The sequence below is a fragment of the Mustela putorius genome, unplaced genomic scaffold, assembly GCF_011764305.1.
Source record: "Mustela putorius furo isolate JIRA1106 unplaced genomic scaffold, ASM1176430v1.1 tig00003836_pilon_pilon_pilon, whole genome shotgun sequence".
Lineage (NCBI taxonomy): Eukaryota > Metazoa > Chordata > Mammalia > Carnivora > Mustelidae > Mustela > Mustela putorius.
Window position 1 is genome coordinate 2,620,605 of NW_025421989.1, and position 21,598 is coordinate 2,642,202.

At 41.1% G+C, this 21,598-nt stretch overlaps 1 long non-coding RNA gene across 2 annotated transcripts; it reads right to left on the reverse strand.

Annotated features, from left to right (window-relative positions):
- Nucleotides 1–305: 305 nt before the first annotated feature.
- LOC101687661 lies at nucleotides 306–20,543 on the reverse strand. 2 transcript variants are annotated; one of them, XR_200610.3, is made up of 4 exons: nucleotides 20,386–20,543; nucleotides 10,864–11,015; nucleotides 9,761–9,876; nucleotides 306–2,590 (listed from the first exon to the last, which is right to left on the reverse strand). It is a non-coding gene; the product is annotated as an uncharacterized LOC101687661 (long non-coding RNA). The 2 variants fall into 2 exon arrangements; XR_001182083.2 differs by lacking the exon at nucleotides 10,864–11,015.
- Between the last annotated feature and the right edge of the window lie 1,055 nt (nucleotides 20,544–21,598).

The window sequence follows — 21,598 nt, forward strand, 5'->3', positions numbered from 1 at the left end:
ACATTTCTACATGCTTCCTTCCTCCCTTCTTTTATTTTTTGTCCCCAAAACAAACCACATATTGGTTATTTTTTAATAGGAAAACATCTTTCCCCAAATATATCCACGGATTTCTCTCATACTGAATTGTAGACTCTGTTGCTAAAAGTTCATGTCCTCAGAGAGACCCCCCCATTGATGTATAATAAAATTTAAGCAACACCAGGGGTTGGCAAACTATTTCTATACATGGTCAGATAGTAGGTATTTTAGGCATGGTAGGTCAGGGCATCTCTGCCACCATTAAAAAAAAAAAAAAAAACACATTTATAGCACTTCATAGAGGTTTAATTTACACACCGTATTTTCATCCATTGTAAGATACAATTCAGTGATTTTTAGTCAATCTATACAGTTGTGCAATCTTCACCGCAAACCCATTTTAGAAAAGTTACGTCCCTTCCAAAAGTAGCCTTGCGCCAAGACCACACCCAGCCCAGGTAAATACTCATCTACTTATTCCTAGTCCTCCTCTGATGTGACTTGGCTGGAAATTTCAGATAAAAAAAAACCCTATAAGATCCGGCCTTCTGCGTAGGGCTTCGTTCACTTAGCATAATGCTTTCCAGGCTCACCCAGCTGTAACTTTGTATCGGGATGTGTCCTCTCAGTTGCAGAATATAATTTCTTTAGACCCACGGGCCACATTGTCTTTCTGCACCAGGGACAGGCCTGAGGACTGCCCCCAGCTTCTAGCCAGTATGAACAATGCTGCCATGAACATTGGCCAAAGGGCACAACTGCCGAGTTAAATAAGTTCAGGGGATCTAGAGCTGCACGGTTGTCATTGTTAACACATACCGTACGATACATTGTTACAAATGCAAAGACAGTAGATATGAAATGTGCTCAACACACACACTGTAATCACATCATGTAAGGAGCGGTTAGCTAATCCGATGCTGCTGGTTATTTTGTTGCAACATATAAACGTATGAAGTCGACACATTGTATCCCTTCAACTTACACCATGGGCCATGTCAATGATAGCAGGATCTTTAACTCTGCTGAGTCAGCCCAAAGCATCAATGGACAATATATACATGCATGAGCACGAATGAACTCCAGTAAAGCTTCCCTGACAAAAAATGAGTGGTGAGCCCTAATTTCCCGGCCCCTTGTTTCGCTAGAATGTCTGGAACCAGGGAAACCTGCCATCACACCATGTGCTTACTGGATTGTCGCCTGACCTCCCCCACAGGACCTTCAGCTCCCTGTGCACAGAGCACGGTTTTGTTGGCTGCTATCTTCCCCGTGACTTACCGGCCGGTGCATCAAATAAATATTTGTCCAATGCATGCTTGGGTTTATAAGCAAACCCATGAAATCCCAAAGCTTAATTAATAGCCAAGAACCAGGTCTACACTCTTCGAATTGGATTTGGTGTTCCATGGTTTAAAAATATTTTATTCATTTATGTGGCAGAGAGGGAGACCATGTAGGAGCATGGGGAGGGGCAGAGGAAGCAGCAGGCTCCTTGCTGAGCAGGGAGTGCGATATGGGGTCCCTGAACCCTGGGATCAGGACGGGAGCCTAAGGCAGATGCTTCACTGACTGAGCCACCCAGGAGCCCCCTGGATTTAACATTCATGGATCGAGTACTCTGAAGATAAAGTAGGAATAGTAACAAAATAGGATCCTTTTTTTTTTTTTTTTTTTAAGCCATAATTTTCCAAGGATTTAGATTTGGTCCATAAAATGCAACTTGCTCACTGTTTCCTCCTCTGATGTAAAGATCACAATGGGTCATTTCCCAAAACGAGTCTAGGACTTCTTTCCTTCCTTCTTTCTTCACTCTCTCTCTCCCTGAGATCCCAACCTGAGCCCAACTCAAGAGTTGGATGTAAAATGGATAGGACCACCCAGGTAGCCCTAGGGCCTGCTTGCAAGCCATTCATATTTTCAGGATATCTTCAGAAGAAAATAATAAAAAAAGGCTGACTTTTTGCGAAGATTAAGGAACTCGCATGCCAGTCCATTTAGATGACATTTTCTAGGCAGTTAGAAGAGATTGTACTATTCCCCTACTCTATTCTAATACAGTTAACATGGCCACATGAAAGTTGTCTTTACTCCCAAGACAAAATTCCTTTTCAAGAATGTATTCCAAGTACCGGATGCAGAAATTCGCTTTCAGGAATACACCGGTGACAAAGCAGCCATGTTCTTGCCATTTCCAAGAGCTTTGCAAAACTGAGCTCAGACCCCAAAATGACGGACTCTTGGCTAAAATAAATGCAATAAAACGGAATTGAATTAATCTCCAAATTACCCCCTGAAGGGAAAATGAGGTTACATTAGAGTACGTACACGTTGCAACGCAGACGACGCTTGGTAAAGAGGTATAATTTATAATCTGTATCAAACGGTTTCTATGACATTTTTAAAAGTTCAAGGTTACGAGTGAGATTCGATGGAAGCAGTCCTAATGCGGCATGCTTTCTAATCCCTGCTTCGGCACTGATAGTTCATGGTGATGTTCAGAATCAAGGTCTTCCTTGTGAAGTATAAATAGGTCGCCCCTGTAATTATCGTTCACACTGTGACATATCTGTGGGTAGAAGGGAACGGTTACAATTATACGGGGACAGGCACCATATTCCAAAGGTTTCCTAAGCAAAAGTCAATTGTCCTCAATTTAGTGAATGCTGAATGTAAAAATAACTTTACATAAAATAATGCCACCAGCTTAATGGTGAGATTTTTTTTTTTTTTAAATACTAAACTTCTTAAAGGGTTGTGCACCTACTGTTCAGCAATTGACATAATTTATTTCATAAACAGGAAGTAAAAAAAGGAAACCAACAAAACTCATTCATCATCGTCTATGTGTCAGGAGTGCAGAAGAGCTGTGGACATTCATGCAATAAATGTATAAAATGTGTCATTTAGGTCACCCACCCTAGGGGTCCTTGAAGGGGACAAAGGTCAAGCCCGGCCACATTTAGGGAAAAAGAAATGAATCAATGATGTTCCCTAGTCCTTTGTTTGAGAAGGCTGGGGCCTGCTGGAACCCATCACACCTTGAAACATACAGATGGAAGGGGCTTAAAGAATTTAGATAATTTGGATAATTCACACCACCCTTCCTCCCTCAAGTCTGGATTCACTTTGGGCAAAATGAACTCAAGCTACTTCTACTATATCCAAAAGTCTGTGTCCCGGACACTTGCAAACAAAGGTCCAGATCTCAGCATGGAACTGTAGGCTAGAAACACACGTTTGCAATGAGTGGGGTGAAGGGCTTGGACAGGGGGTATGTATGTTCTTATGCACTTGTCCATACACAAATTTAATGATGTCATTACGTATCTCTATATACAGTCTGTAATGGATTCATTGGAGCTTACACATATGTGTTATCTAGATACACACATAGGTTATCAAACGTCCATATATAGCAATTCCACCTTTTATATATGCACAATTACATACTTTGCTACATACATATGTCATGAATGATAAAGATCTACATCGTGTGTCATCTCTCGTGTCTCTCCTGTGGATCGACCTCTACCTGTTGACATTTATCATCAGTTTTACTGATCTATCACATGTCTGTTATATCTACCATCTGTCCTACCTACCTCTGTGTAATCCATCTCCTCTACTATCTGTCATATCTATCCATCTACCTACCATCTGTCATATCTATCTATCCATTACCTGTCCTATCTGTCTATCCTCTACCTGACCTATCTATCTATCTATCCATCTACAATCTGCCCTACCTATCTAACCACCTACCTACCATCTGTCCTATTTGTCCATCAATCAACCATCTGTCCTATCTATCTATCTATCTATCTATCTATCTATCCATTTATCTACCATCTGTCCTATCTATCTATCCACTACCTGTCCTATCTATCTATCCATCTACAATCTGTCTTATCTACCTGCCATCTGTCTTATCCATCTACCATCTGTCTTATCTGTCTATCCATCTAAAATCTGCCCTTTCTAACCACCTACCTACTATCTGTCCTATCTGTCTATCCATCTACCATCTGTCCTATCTATCTATAACCTACCATAAATATCTATCATTTGTCATAACTATCCATCCACCTACTATCTGCCATATCTATCTATTACCTATACACTGTCTATCATGTGTCCTATCTATAATCTGTCGTATCTATTACCTGTAATATCTACCTATCCATCCATGTACCATCAATCATACCTATCTACCATCTGTCATATCTACCATCTATTATATGGATGTCATATCTATCATCTATCATATCTATCTACCACCTATGTATAATCTATCCTATCTATGTATAATCTATCCATCAATTATCTGTCATATCTATCCATCTATCTACCATCTGTCCTATCTATCTATCCACTACCTGTCCTATCTATCTATCCACTACCTGTCCTATCTGTCTATCCATCTACAATCTGCCCTACCTATCTAACCACCTAACTACCATGTGTCCTATTTGTCTATCAATTTACCATCTGTCCTATCTATCTATCTATCTATCTATCTATCTATCCATTTATCTACCATCTGTCCTATCTGTCTATCCATCTACCATCTGCTCTACCTATCTAACCATCTATCTAGCATCTGTCCTATCTACCCACCTACCTACCATCTGTCCTATTTGTCTATCCATCTACCATCTGTCCTATCTATCTGTCCATCAACCAACCATCTGTCCTATCTATCTATAACCTATCATAAATATCTATCATTTGTCATAACTATCCATCCACCTACTATCTGCCATATCTATCTATCACCTATATACTGTCTACCATCTGTCCTATCTATAATCTGTCGTATCTATTACCTGTGATATCTACCTATCCATCCATGTACCATCAATCATACCTATCTACCATCTGTCATATCTACCATCTATTATATGGATGTCATATCTATCATCTATCATATCTACCATCTATGGATAATCTATCATATCTATGTATAATCTATCCTATCTATCAGTTATCTGTCATATCTATCCATCTACCATCTGTCCTATCTATCATCTGTCATATCTATAATCTACCATGTATATCGATCATTTGTCATATCTATCTATTCATCTATCTACCATCTATCATATCTATCTATCTATAATTTATCAAATGTATCATCTATGGGGACACCTGGTTAGCTCAGGAGGTTAAGCCTCTGCCTTCGACTCAGGTCATGATCTCAGGGTCCTGGGATCGAGGCCCACATCGGGCTCTCTGGTCAGCAGGGAGCCTGTTTCCTCCTCTCTCTCTGCCTGCCTTTCTGCCTACTTGTGGTCTCTGTCTGTCCAATAAATAAATAAAATCTTTATATATATATATATGAAATACATGGAAAAAAAAGAAAAAAAAAATCTCCAAACACTTACAGAAAACCCAGAAGATCCAAAATGCCCATCAACAGAAGTTATGTTGTGTGATCTATTCCCATAATATGGCACTGAATGTGTCTTTAAAAAATATATACATGAAGTCCCATGAATATTTGTGAAAAATAAATGATTATCTTGGAGAACTGTATGCATAATAGGATATATTATTTATAGTTTTTGTTTCTTTTCTTAAGATTCTATTTTTTTTTAATTTTTTTATTTTTTATAAACATATATTTTTATCCCCAGGGGTACAGGTCTGTGAATCACCAGGTTTACACACTTCACAGCACTCACCAGAGCACATACCCTCCCCAATGTCCATAATCCCACCCCCTTCTCCCAAACCCCCTCCCCCCAGCCACCCTCAGTTTGTTTTGTGAGATTAAGAGTCACTTATGGTTTGTCTATTTTTTAAGTAATCCCTGCATCCAGTGTGAGACTTGAACTTACAACCCCAAGATCAAGAGTTCACACTCCAACAACAGAGCTGGCCAGGCACCCCTTATAGATGTCAAAATCACATACCTTACTAAAATTATTATGGATATGTTCACAATTAGGAGAATTTTTTTCTTTTTTTCTTTTTTTCTTTCTTTCTTTTCTTTTTTTTTTAAGGCCAGGTTGGAGTGTCTAGCTAGAAACTCTTGATCTCAGGGTGGTAAGTCAAGCCCCAGCATGGATCCATGGAGAGAACTTAAAATCCCAAAACAAAAAGTATTAAAAAAAAAAAATGTCAGGTTGGACACCTGGGATCCTCTGCCTTCAGCTCAGGTCATGATCTCGGGGTCCCGGGATTGAGTTTTGGATCAGGCTCCCTGTTCAGCAGGGAGTCTGCTTCTCCCTCTGTCCCTTATCCTGCTCTCACACTCTCTCTCACTCTCTCTCAAATATGTAAAATCTTGAAAAAAATAATAAAAAAAATAATAAATAAAAATTAAAAATGCTGTGTGTTCAAAGTTAAGATAATGATCCCTTGTGTGAGACAAGAGATAGACAAAGCTCTTAGAAATATTAAAATAATTTTTTAAAATCTACCAAAAGGGACACCTGGATGGCTCAGTAGGTTAAGCCTCTGCCTTCAGCTCAGGTCATGATTCTGGGGTCCTGGGATCGAGCCCCACCTCAGGCTCTCTGCTCGGCACAGAGCTTGCCTCCCCCTCTCCCTCTGCCTGCCTCTCTGCTGCTTGTGATTTCTGTTTGTCAAATAAACACAAAAAAAAAAAAAAAGAACGTAAATCAAGTACACGATAAAATACAAATATTTCCTGGATTAAATACTTTTTTAAAAAATGTCCCAACAAGCTGATAAATGTAGCAGGAAGGTCATACACATGATGTGAGGTTTCCCCTCCACTGGAGTCCAAGATCTTGAGGGCACAGGGCCACCTGAATGTGCTTCCTTTTAACCCATTATGCGTATTTATCATGCTTTATTTTATGCTTTAAATGCTTTATTTTACCACACATGGAAATTTATCACACTCGCATTTGGCCTATGCGCGTCTGTTCTGTGCCTTCCTCTAAGGCCAGGCTGCCTTAGAGGCAGGGCTAAGTCGTAGATGCTGGTGGGAGCTCTTCTTTGCAGGCAAACCTTTGGGCAAATGAACCTGGGGGTGCCATGTTGTGCCTGCCGTCACTGCAACCACGTGCACTAGCACTAGTGTTGACCCACTTCCATAGATCAATTCAACGTAACATAAAACCCACAAGACCTTAACTCCAAGCCACTGGCTTCGACCCAGCTTTCCACCATCTATGACGTACATGGCAGGACTACATCACAGAACTGCTAGGTTTGGTTTCCACTCCGATCTGATCCCTTCTGGGTACCGTTCTGTCCCGGGCGAGGAGTGAATGGAAGGTTTTCTACCCCGGTGGGTGGAGGAGTCTAGCTCCAGTGCTGTTCCACCGTTCCACAATCTTGTCTGTATGTCTAACAACTGGAAGATGGTAGAAACTCAATAACTATTTGATGACAGAGCCAATGGAAGCCAAGTTTAAATGGAAGCCTACACATGGATGGGACACCATTCTATCCAGCTGATTTCAATGGCTTGAGGTCCAGAAGCCGTGGGTAGAAACTTATGCAACTTGGAAGGAAGGACACACAGCTAGCAAGACCACAGACAATGGGAGTTCCTTCTACAGCATTGTGGACCCCTACGCATGGGTCCGTCTAGCCCACAGGAAACGGAGCATGAAATGATCACTTCCTAGATTGGATGCTGAGGAGAAGAAGGCTGCTTGTCTTGAGTGGGGATCAAGAGAGAAATCTAGCAAGCAACCTAAAATTTGTTTTTTAGTTTTTTGGTTTGTTTTTTTCCCCTTTTATATGACAGAACATTTCAAACACACAGAGACACACAAGGTACTTCAAGGAAAAATGAGACACGTGGTTGTCCGTCTACATAGAAATGCAGGTGAGGAAAGGCTCCAGGAAGAAGAGAGGGAGACATTGATGAGTATTTCCTGCCATTGCTAGATCATCTACAAACAGGGAATAGTCAATCTTCCAGAAAAGCAAAGCCACAGCAACAACGGGGCATACGGACGGGTGTGCAAATCAAACAGGCATTAACAGATAGCACAGGGGATTTTTACGTGGTCAGACACAGTCGGACAAAGGAGTGCCTATTTCATAGTGAAGGGAAAGGAGACGGAGGCTACAAAGTAGCATCGGAGAGGTGCGTGTTGTCGCCAAGTCTATGGACTGGGGGTCAGGTCACTGACATCGTCGTCGAGGTTTGAACTTGGGACTGTTTCTACACCTATTACATAGTGATCCCAAGCTGGGAGATGCAAAGGGAACCATGCCATTGTGACTCAATGGTGGACAGTGGGGGTCTCAACAGATTTCCAAAATCGTAGGCTTTTAGGCTCTGGAAAAGCAAGACCAGACCGTTGGGAGGGTACAGGCATCTGTGTTTCCATCATGAGTCTACCCCGTAATGGACCTAGGGCTGCTGTGTGCTGACATATACTCTGGGAGCCTCAGGCCATATTGGAGAACAGTGCCAGCCTCTGACAATGGTAATAATATCCCCAATAATCCAGGGATAAAACTCATGCTGGGAGTCTCACGACACCAAAGTAGGGCTACTTCCCCCCTTGCATATGGACACCCTGGGCTGTTACCTGTACACACACGTTCGTTCTCCACCTCCCCCCTTGCCCTTTTAAAGAATCTCCAGTTCATGGCGGGGTAATTCAAGTATACATATAAATACAGAAACTACCTGTATCACTACTTTCACAACCAATCAGCATCATAACCACGTGAACAACGTTGATGAGAACCGCCGTTGATGGTTTTTGAATCCTACAAAGCATGCAGAACATTGGAATGACAATCCCATATCAACTTCATAACCCTTCTCAATCCCACAGCACCATATCCGTGATCCGAGGTCAACCAGAAGCACCCAAACATTGGGATTCTTCCCATGCACGTGTCAGATTTTAATAACAAACCTGTATAGCCACATACAGTCTATACTTTGTATGCTCGACATAAATTGCATACTATGGGGCCATTTTGGAAACTCTTTACTGGATATCCAGGTTCCTATCACGGATGGTACCTCAAGGTCTTAACCACTAATTATACTCTGCTCTCAAGCAGCATTTCCATTGCTTTCTCTGTTAGATCAATCCACCCATCACAAAGGAACGCCGTTCTATTTTTCTATGGGTTTGGTGCAGAAAAGCGAGATTCTCTGTGGGTCATACATGCAGCATGAGAATTGCATCACATTAAGGTCCAAGTTTCGATGGAAGGAGAGGTGTGTGTTGTGGATCAGTTACACACCCAGAGCAGGTGAACAAGATTGGAGTGGATGCTAAGAGCTTTTAGGGGAACATCGTCGCTATAGGGTTACTGTGGTGCTGCTCTTGTCGATAACCCCAATTATTTGATAAATTATGGTCTGCGGGGCGTTGTCTCTTTAAAGTTATTATTTATTGCTCAGCAATTATTGTGCATCTGTGAGAGATACTTTGAGACCATGGAAATATTGTCTTTTTCCTAAACTTTGAGCCCAATAATTTCACCATCTATGGGGGATTATTGGCTATAATCATTTCTGTGGTCATTTGACTAATACTGACTCCATAGGAGCCCTATCCCTTCCATAGAGCCTACCCATTTATTTCTTAAATTATAACCTATAGCAGCATGACCTCCATTGATTTCCATATGACCGCGTGGGTGATAATTCTGTATGTTGTTATTGTCTTGCCCGTTTTCCCACCTTTTGATACTGAAAACGCGTTCCTTTGATGACTGTGTCCTTCCAACAAGACATCACACCGAAGCACATGGAGACATACTCTAGAAAAGAACTTACCACTATTCTTCACAAATAGGTCGCAAAAGATCGGGAAACATGTAGGACCTTCCCCCACACGGGTGGTACAGTCAGCGGCCATGACACGTATGTAACACGGGATCCTAGATTGGATCCTGGAACAGGATAAAGAATACATTTCAAAATGGTATTTGGACTGATCATCAGTTGGTTGAACATCTGATGTCTGATGTCTGGATCTTGGCTCAGGTGTTGATCTCAGGGTCATGAGTTCAAGCCCCACAAAGCTCCACACTGGGCTTAAGAACTATTTAAAAAAAAAAAAAATGGCATTTGCATTATGTGTGTAATAAATAGCATTGTTCCCAAGTTGATTTCTTAGATAAGTGAGTGCACAGTTGTCAGTGTTGGAGGAAGTGAGATGAAGGCAAGTTCTCATCAACAGATGACAAGGCAAGTCCTTGTCAACATGAGCCAAGAGCACCTGGAGGGGCTCAGTCGTTGGGCATCTGACTTCAGCTCAGGACATGATACCAGGGCCCTGGGATCCAGCCCTGCATTGGGCTCCCTGCTTGGCAGGAAGCCTGTTTCTCCCTCTCCCACTCCCCCTGCCTATGTTCCTCTCTTGCTGCGTCTGTCTCTGTCCAATAAATAAATTAAAATAAAATAAAATAATACCAAATCAACACAGCCAGACTCTGTTTCGCTTCTCTGCTAGGAGGAATTTCTGAGATTTGCGTGTCTTGGTGGTGATCTATGCTTTCTATCTTTGCACCAATACTGGGCTGATGTTTTAAATGCAACCATAGGGATCTTGCTAAAGAGTATTGGGAATTAAAACCCACTTAAATGTCTTCTCTTTCAACCACATACAAATATTGTGACACTGCCTGGTGAAGTATTCTCACCGCTTAAATAAATCACAAACATTTTTACTAAAAAAGGTGACAACCCCCCCCCCAAAAAAAAGAAAGACCTTGGAAGTATTTTAATTTGGATAAAAAAAATCAAGAGACTTTGAATTCTCCACGGACTCAAATATTCAAGTCAAATACATTCTGCAAAGTATATTTAATTACACGATATGAATGCGTCGTTATCACGAAGTATTATGAAGTTCTTTGAATTGAGATTTACAGTACCATGTGCCAAATGTCTGGAAGTGATGCTTCCTAAGTTTTGCTGTTCTCTTCCATCAGGAGAGACTTGATTCCTCAGGTTATCTGTGGGTTTTTGCAGGAGTCGGGAGCTCTTCGTTTCCACCCAGGTGTGGACCCAGAAGAGGACAGGCCATCTGGAAATCGGGGACCCTGGGTTTATTCATGGTTCTGAACTCAGGGCGATCCAAGGAACCTCACCAAGGGATTCCCTAAGAGCTCAGGTTTGCATTCTTACCCAGGATGTTCCCCGGAATCATCTTATCGGGGATACCCACCCCGTCATTGGGAGAAGATTCTGGAGAGCCATTAATCAAGGACAGAAGAAGGAAGACGCTTCCTAGATGCGTCTAACTCACGCTCCTTTTATCTTCTTCTCCTTGGAGATAAGGTCTTGCCAACTGCAATACTACCTAGTTATTTCTAGGCTACCAGAATTTACTCGGGGAAGAAAGGGAACACAACCTTCATGCAGTACAGTATTTTTTTATGTGCAAATGACGTGGGGAATCCTTCCTGCGAATGTGGGGCCTATTTTTTACCAAACGGTGTTTTTATTCTCTAAACATTTACTTCCCTCTTAGCAAGGGTTCATAAAACATGGCCCTACGTTTTATGGAAATAGGGAACCTCAACAGTGAAAATTCTCTACCTAAAGAAAACGAAATTAGTGGACGGCTACTTTTGAGATGTTTGATGTTGGGACACATGATGAAAACAAGAGCCCACTCGGTTTTCCCACTAAAGTCCCAAAAAGAAATGCATACATTCCTATACATGGTGACATTTTTTTTTTTCAAGTTGATAGGCTGCCTAATTGCAAATAAAAACATTCTGTGTTTTGATGGTCTGGAGGGACAGGTTGTAAATTAAAAGGATTGATGGAAAGCCTGAACCAACAAACAGAGAAATACCTCGCAGATGGCTTCAAATCCTCATATTTTTATAAAATTTATGTGCAAACTAACTTTCATTGGCCTGGGTCAATACAGGACAGATTCTGTGTCTTCGGGGAGACCGTCATGATGACAAGCGCTTCTGTCTTTTGAGCCGGAGGTTTTAACAACTCATTTCTTCATTACTACCTTTCTGGGAAGCCAGATTGACAACTCATGTTCCCTGAATTCCAAATTAGACCGGAAAGGGACTCCCCGAGATGGGTTTTGGTAGATGTGGACATGGCAGGGCCCTGGGGCATACGTCTTCCGAACTGTCCCACATCACAGAAGAAGGTCCATCTGCAAATGTGTTGAGCCAGAATGTTACTGAAAGAAATCAGCTGCAAAAAAAACCACTTAGCTCAAGAGCCACATCAAAATGCCCTATCTCACCTCAAAACGGATTCCTTCCAGGAAAGGGAGGAAGATATGAATTCTCCATCCTGCCAAGTTTTGTACCATTTCACTATCTTTCACATGAGGATTTCTGAAAGTCTCCCAGGACCCCTAGGGTTTTCTCAGCCTCCAAACGAACAAAGCCACCTTGAAACGTTCTTTGGTAGAGATTTGCTTGAGTTCCTTATTCTGGTGTGTGGTTTGACTTTCCTACCACGATCCCCCCTGAAGTGTCCTTATTCATCTGCTTTTTATTATTATTATTATTTTTTCTGTTGCAGTGAAAAGCAAGGCATTAATGGGAGAGAAAGGCAAAGCATTGTTAAAACAACAAAAAAAAAGCCATCATGGTTTACCAGTTCTCCATCAACTACAGTATCTAGAATTATGAGACGTCTACATGATGTCCTAAAGAAGGTCATCTGGGAGTACTTGGGCTTGGGAGTATGGTGGAGGACAGGGCTCCCTGCAGAGGTGGTGAGACATGGGTTTGGGGCACAGTGTGTTGGGTCTGCTCTGCAGATGTTCACAGGAACACCACCAGTGTCCTGGATGGGGCAATAGCCCACTAGCACCAGGACTTGTGAGATGACCTACAGAGGAAAGGGTTCGGTGATGCACGGCCCAGCTCTGCTTCTGCACCTGTTGCTCTACCTTCCAGCCTCCCCAGCAATCAAACTTCCAACCTCCCCAGCTATCAAACTTCCCACTCCCCAGGGACTTAGAACTCAGGAGACAGCCTCTTTGGAGGTATGTGGTTGCTTGATTTCTCAGGGGAAATCGAATGGGTTAACCTCAAAGGAAGATGGCCAACAGGTCTACCTGATGCTGATCTGCAAACCCTAGAGCTTCCTAGAGCGTGCCGTCACACAGGCTCAGGGACACCAGCCACAGCAGCAGGGCTGTGTCGTTGGAACCCCACATGAGCCACCAGTCCTGCAGAGGACATCCTCATCCTCTGGCTGTTATCCCGGGCACCTGAAGGGCCCTTGTGCATTTTCGAGGTTTGGACCATCTTTGTGCCCTACTGAGGCACACAGTGAGGTCTGTGTCACGCCTCCTAGATCCCACCTAACACATCTGATGGCAGGTGAGCAGACCAGGGGGGCCAAGGGCATACACAAGTGTTAGACATGTATCGATGCACATAGTTTATGTTACATTGTATTATGCCCCATAGTATATTCTATGTATAATACATATGTATTATATATATTTATCGTTTTAGATCATATTATTATATATTATGTAATATTTGATATACACTTACATATATTACATGTATTATATTTATATATTAGATTTTTTTTTTTATTTGACAGAGAGATCACAAGTAGGCAGAGAGGCAGGCAGAGAGAGAGAGGAGGAAGCAGGCTCCTCACTGAGCAGAGAGCCCGATGCGGGACTCGATCCCTGGACCCTGAGATCACGACCTGAGCTGAAGGCAGATGCTTAACCCACTGAGCCACCCAGGTGCCCCTAGATTATATTTATATTACATATTGGCAGATTAACTATTTATCTTTATTACATACATTATGGAACTTTACTTACATAATGCCTTTATGTATTCATATATTACATTATACTCTTTTCAGATTTATATCCTATATATTTATTATATAGGTTTATATATTGTATTCCATACATATTTATATACTTTTTATGTGCATATACTATATGTATTCATACCATGCATTTTATGTATTGTTATATTAGATATCTTATGTGTTTACTTACATATTATACATATTTGCAAATATTTACATGCTGTAAGCTGCAACTCAATAACTGTTTTTTTTTTTAAAGATTTTATTTATTTATTTATTTGAGAGACAGTCAGTGAGAGAGAGCATGAGAGAGAAGGAGAAGGAAAGGGAGAAGCAGACTCCCCATGGAGCTGGAGGCCTGATGCAGGAATCAATCCCAGAACTCCGGGATCATGACCTGAGTCGAGGGTAGTTGCTTAACCACCCATGAGCCACTCAAGTGTCCCATGATAAATGGTTTTTAAGTTATCCCTACACCTGACGTGGGGGGTTCAACTCATGACCCCGAAATCAAGAGTCGCACATTCTCTAGAATGAGACAAATCTACGGGCACCTAGATGGTTCAGTTGGTTGAGCATCTGACACTTGATCTCAGCTCAAGTCTTGATCACGGGGTTGTGAGTTCAAGGTCCAGTTTGGGCTCCAATCTGGGTGTGGAACCCTACTTAAAAAAAAAAAAAGAGACAGAATGAAAGAAAGAGAGAAAGAGACCCTCTATACAGTAGTACTTGCACAGAGAGCTCAGATATGAACCTACCCATGCATGGTCCATTCGCTTCCCACAAAGGAATTAATTACTAAGTAAAAGTTAATTCTCCATGTAGCAAACCATGTTGCTGGAGAAACAAAGTCTTTTAAACAAGTAGTTAAAAGGAGGCTTTTGTCGGGGGGCTCAGTCATTGTCTGCTTTCAGTTCAGGTCTTGATTCCAGGGTCCTGGGTTCCCTGCTCTGTGGGGTGTCTCCTTCTCCCTCTCTTGCTGTCTCGCTCTGCCAAATAAATAAAAATCTTAAAGAAAAAAGAAAGTAATAAAGGAACATGATATCCTTAAGAGGAACTACGTGAGGGAACTGTCCATATTACATCGGCGGGCTTGTCTATATACCTGCATATGGGGAAACAGACCTCAGTGTAGGTCCAGGTAGATCTTTGCTCAGAGACTCACCAACAGGCATCAATGACGTCCACTGCTGCCACCCAACCGAATTACTCGTGTCCACTTGACAATGACACATTTTCTGAGTCTGTACAGTTATATAGGGTTAAATGTAATGCTTCCATCAACAAAGGCAGACTTTTGTAACCCACACGCCATTTAACTACACCATCTGCTAAACTGCAAATTTTGTTAGGGCAGGAACACGTTACTTTTTTTTTTTAAACTTCACTTTTCATTGCTGTGTTTGAATGACTTTTCTTTAGCATACGATACAAGATTTCTGCCTGTATACACAGAAACATAAATGCTTCATCACACACTTTTCCGTGTTTATTTCACATACCGAACCAAAGAATGCTAAAGGGCAAATCTAAAGGTTTCTGCATCTATCTGTCTATACGGTATTTACATATTATTATATATAAAATATATAAATATGTAAGATACAAAATATATATAATAAAAATTAAATTTTATATACAAATATATTTTATATACCTTTATAAATAAAATATATAAATATATAAAATATTTACACATTTAACTTGTATGTTATATTCATATAAATATATTTATATAAGCATATGTTAAATATTATATTATGTTATATATCATATATAAGTTTATGTATATATGTAAATATGTATATACTTATATATAAACTTGTTTGTAAATAAAATGCTACTTATAAATTATATATATAATATCTACATATAAGTAACAATTACTTATATTAATTATATATTTAATATATATATTTTTATATAAGGAAAGACTATATAAATTTATGTACAGGAATAATAAAGTGATAGATCATGGGAGTCCATTTCCAAAGAACTGATATTATTATATTATATTATTATATAATTATATAATTTATAGATTTACAATTTATATACAATATATTATATACAGTTATATTGTGTAATAATATATGTAACATATCATATACAGTTATATATGTTTAAATATATTTATAATTAATATATAATATTTAAATAAAAGGGGCCTGGGATGGGTGACACCGAAATTCAGACGGGCCCTGTCTTTGCCTTATTAAGCACAGGTCTTCCTTCTCTTGGCACCAACTACCCCTAGGAATCTAGTGACAGACTGAAATAGAACCACCCACTGCATTTAATGGGACTTCATATTTTCATGTTCTCTGGGGATTTTCAGCTCTCCTTTCTGAAGGACAACATTCCCTCCCCCCAACCTGAGTTTCCTAACTTCTTGTAGGAAGATCTCATTCCCCAGTCCGTGCAGCAGCTCCAGCTTGTGAAATGGCCTCATGCATATCCTGATCCTTTGTGCATTTAGACGGTTTTTGTTCAGTCCCCCGTCTAAATTGTGGACGAATCGGGCTGTGCTCTGTTAAGCAGCTGACACATTCTAGTTGGATGTGAAATGACCGTCCTAGTCATTGGTAGTGGAGGAGTTGTTAGGCACGCTATGATCCTTCTGGATGTAAGATATAATAAAACTGGAGGTCGTTATCCTTATGAAGATTATCTTCCCTCTTTGGAATGGCTCACGGCATTCCATATTTGTAAACAATTCCTATAACCTTCCCTCCAACCACAAAGTCAAGTGCCCATCCAAGGGTCCAAGTCAACGCACCACTAGGAAAAAAAAAAAAAAAAAAAAATTCCTGTGCGATTTAATGCGATCAACAGGGGAGAAACCTTGCGGGCGTCATGTACACTAGTACACATATTTTAATCAGGAGCAGAGATGAAAAGGGTCCATGCTGAGGAAAGGTTACATTTTGCTGTCTGCTGGCGGTAGAGGAGCCAACATCAACTTCTCTGAGACACGGACAAAAGGGAGTAGGGGACCTTCCATCCTACAGCCCAGGTTGCTGTAACCTGAAAGATCACCAAGACCAAAGAAATCCCTGTGTACAAGACCAAGAATGGGAAAACTGGAAAGATGCTGTCTTTGACCAAGACCTGCTATTAGGAGAAGGGAACAGAGACTCTAGAACAGAGTACCTTGAGGAAAGGCTCTGCTACTGACCCACTCTGCTAGTAACTGCTCCCTGAAATTTAAATAAGGGGGCGGGGGGTGAAAACTGCTACCATGGGGATGTGTCCAAAATGCCAAGTGACTACTTGTCAAAGGAGACCTTTCCCAACCCTGTAGACCCAGCAAGACGAGGGTCTACAAGGTTGGTTAAGAAGTATTTTGAGAAGAGTTTTTGGTAGTCACAGAAGGACTTATATTCAGGTGCTGCTGTGTAAGGATGCTGACGGTGGGGGGGTCCATGCCTTCTGGAATAATAATGAAGCTTCAACCTATTATTAACAGTTAAAATTGTGTCTATAATTCAATATCAAAATCCACTTTCTTTGCCACTTGTCAACTGCAAGAACGTGACCTTCGTTTTCTTTTTTGTTCTTTTTTAAAAAATAGACTTGATTTTTTTTTTAGAGCATCTTCAGGTCTACGGCAAAATTGGGGGGATTTCCCAAGGAGTGTAACAATGCCTGCTTGCACTCCTGCAGTCTTTTCTGTTAACATTCCCACCAGAGGGTGCATTTATTATGACTGATGAACCTGCATCCTACATCATCATCACCCAGGGTCCGTCATTTCCATTAGGGTTCACTCTTGCCATGGTGGGATTGGACACATGCATGATGGTGGGTAAACAGGTCATTACAAAACCCCCCTTTTTGTGCACAGTTGATTCATCCGTTTTAGAGAACTTAAAAATTGCTCAAGTTCGTATCCTGAATTTCATTATTTCAGTTTAAAGGGCCACAGCCCCCACGTTAGTCAAACCTGGGTGGTTCAGTTGGTTTAGTGTCTGCCTTCAGCTCAGAGCATGATCCCAGAGTCCTGGGATGGAGTCCTGCATCAGGCTCCTTGCTCAGAAGGGAGCCTGCTGCTCTCTCTTTATTCCCGTATTTGTGCACCATCTCTCTCTCTTTCTGACAAATAAGTAAAATCATTTAAAAAAAAAAAATGTAATGGTCTGTCTCTTCTGTCTCTACTCCCACATTTTTCCTAAGTGCTATATACTAATAATCGATTGCTATATATAGTATTTCTTACCTAAAAAGTAATACATGCTTTCTAACATCTGTCATTATAACTTGGTGGTCTAGCCTAGATTTTGTAGTGCTTAGTTGTTTGCTAGAATCTTGTTTTATAGTCACTACTGCTCCCTAAGATTTAAATAAGGTGGGGATTAAAACTGCTACCATGGGGAATTTGTCCAAGATGCCAACAACAGTTGATCAATTCAGAGATTTTTGCACTCTGAGCTATAGAGGTTGAAAAGTTAACCCAATCCTTGACAGCTTAGCTCCAAAATTCTCACTCTAGCCAACTACTCCTCTCAAGTGTCTTTAAGTAATTCAACCAGAAGGCAAAATTATTAAGAATGATGAAAATATACATCAAAAGTAATGACATACTGTACAGTGGCTAACATCACACACACACACACACACACACACACACACACGCACGATGAAAATATTAGAGATTTGCCAGAAGCTGTGACTACATCAGCAGAGCCCTCTTGCCTTATAAGTCGGATAAGCATAAAAACAGAACCAGGTAAATATAAAATAAGTCGTTGAGGAGAGTACAGCTACCCATAATAAAAATAAACCAAGCCAACATAACAGTTAGTTGATGTGTCCTAAAAATGAGATTTTCATGAATTTCTGGTAAGAGGCTGTAATTGGGTTCTCTTTCATTTCTATGTTTCTGTCCTAACTATGTATCTGTATCTATATCGGCTCTAGATACATATATGGAGAGACAGAAGTCCTCCAATGAGAAAGAGACAGAGATAAACCATCAAAAAAACATCAAAAATTAGGTAGGGATAGGGTGGTTGGGTTATGGACATGGGGGACATAGCACTGTACTTGCTACAGTGAGTGCTGTGAAGTGTGTAAGCCTCACAATTCACGGACCTGTATCCATGAGGCAAATAATACATTATATGTTAATAAAAATAATAAAAATGAAAACAAAAATAAAATCATGATCCAGCTCAATACTCTAGTTGCTTTGAAACGTATGAATCCCTGACACTTTGAAAGGACTTTACAATTTCCTTACTTAGTGTAGTTTGTGTTCGTTGAATAGCCTGCATGTCCCCCAAGTCAGCTTTTAACTTTATGGGGGACAACTCCTGTTTGAGATTTAACATGTAGACCCTGAGTATTTCCAAAGGACTAGTGTGTTGGGTCATTCCTCAGGTCAAAAGCTGGCATTAAGGTGGATGTGTGCTTATAGTACCCATCAGCCCAACTCAGTTGTTTTCACCAATGCTGGAGTCTTACAGTAATTAATTTATAGTCTTGCAAATCTCTGTTGCACTTGCTGCTGGATCTGTGAATCATCTAATAATCTAATAATGCACACATTATTTCCCTTGCTAAATTTACTTACACTTTACTTGCAATCACTTGTACAATAGAGAATAAAGTAACGTTCCAAAATTCCGTTCTACATAGGCTCACGCATAAACATATTAGCATATCGATATGTGAGCCTAGTAATACGTTTTTATGTATCATTTTGTGATATATATATATATATATATATATATCGACATAATAGGGCAATACTGGCAATAGCTTAGCAAACATAGTCTATATATAAAAACAAAACCAATCACGGTTTCTCACTGAGATGACTCAAGACCGAAAGCAGGAACTTAACATTTTCTTATTCCCCATCTTGGCGCGTCTGAACATTTTCTTTTCCATAATGAGTTGCTGAATCTCGAGTAAATTGTTTAAGTGCTCCAAGATTGAATCTGAGCGCCAAGCCACTCTTCATGGATCACCATTTATTCATTTTCTATTTCAATCTGGGGGCACTTGTTTAGCTGTATTAACTCTGAACCTGTGGCCCAGAATGACATGTAATTTCGCCACGAGTCACAACGGAACCAACGGATGCTTTCAACACCAACAACCACCTGCTTGTCCGCATCGTTTATCAATGGGATTCTGATGGCGGCGTCTTCATGATTATTAAGAACACATTCTATCTTTAAAATCCAGTTCTCCACCAACATCTCCAAACTCAGCTTTGGAGAAACCCACCAAGTTCTAAAACAAAGACACACAACGTTTGAACGCTCTAGCTCTAGGGGGAAAGGATGTGGAAGAAGCACAGGGCTTCCTGAAAGAGGCAGGAAGAGATTCTGGTCACCAATTCCATGATGGGGAGGAGGGTTTCACCACCACCCACGATTCCACTCCATTCTGAGACATCTACACAGAGAGAGTGTCTGCAGCCAGAGGCCAGGGCTCAGTCCTACAAGACTACCCGCCACCCCACTTCAGGTAGGTACAGATCTCAAATCCAAGTTATGACCTATGCTGCTAAACCAGGACCTGTAGACACAGGATGGCCCCTGGCCTCCTCTTCCTGGGATCCCATTAATCTGCTAGAGCAGTTCCCAGAGCTCAGGAAGCATGTTACTCACTAGATCACGGTTGATGAGAACAGGATGTAAGTCAGGATCATGGGACGATGAGAGACAGAGGACCAAGTGTGGAGAACGCTGCACTTCTCTCCCCAAACCTCCTCCCGTCGGCCAACCCCTAAGCTCTTGGAAAACCACTCCTCCCTGGTTTCTAGGGAAGCTTCATAACAGAGCAAGGAGTGATTCATTAGCCATTGGCCCTGGGCCACCGAGTCACCCTGCAGCCCCTCCCCCTCCGCAGAGCTCAGCTTTCTAGCTGCAACCCCCGGGGCAGGTGCTTGGTTCCCCTGGCAACCAGCCCCCATCCCAAAGCCACTTCATTAACTTAACAAAAGACACCTTTCACGCTCCCACCACAGGAAATTCCAAGGCTTTTAGGAGCTCAGTTCCAGAAGGCCAAACTGGGGCCTCTTAAAAAAATCACTGGTATGTACTCGAAAGCTCCCTTTTTTCAAACCCGATGAGGCCAAATTCAGACAAATGCTTGTTATTTAAAGGGAAAAAAAAAATGGCAAAGCATGCTTGCTTAAAATATGTGAAGGTGCATATAAAATAACTCCTTATATGAGGGGAAAGGCAGCGATGTCCTGCTATCCAGGAAAGTTTTCTCCTTTATTATTGGTAGTGAAGATTATGTTACTTGTAGGGAACACACTCGAGAAATCTCACCACGGACTAAAATCATCTACCACTAAATGTACAAAATTCCACTACCGGGTGTAAAGTGCCACATGCTCTATTTTCAAAAAAAAAAAAATAACTTTAAAAATCTAAAGTCAGTCAACAACGAATCCAACTTTTATCAAGTCAATAAGAAGTTTCATGCTTTACTATTTTAAATTTAACAAATTAGCTCCCCTGTGACATAGGAGAGATGTTAGGGTTTGAAGCCGGCGGCCAAGAAAGGATTCTTGAGAATCCTTTGGTGCAAAAAGGTGTTCTGTTTTGTTTTGTTTTTTAAGATTTTATTTATTTGACCGAGAGAGACACAGCGAGAGAGGGAACACAAGCAGGGGGAGTGGGAGATGGAGAAAGAAGTAGGTTTCCTGCTCAGCAGGAAGGCTGATGTGGGGCTCAATGCCAGGATGCTGGGAGCACGACCTGAGCTGAAGGCAGAAGCCTAATGACTGGGCCACCCAGGTGCCCCAAAATGGGTGTTTTTATTAAAGCACGGGGACAGTGATGAGGGAGCAGGAGGCTGGCTGAGGACAAA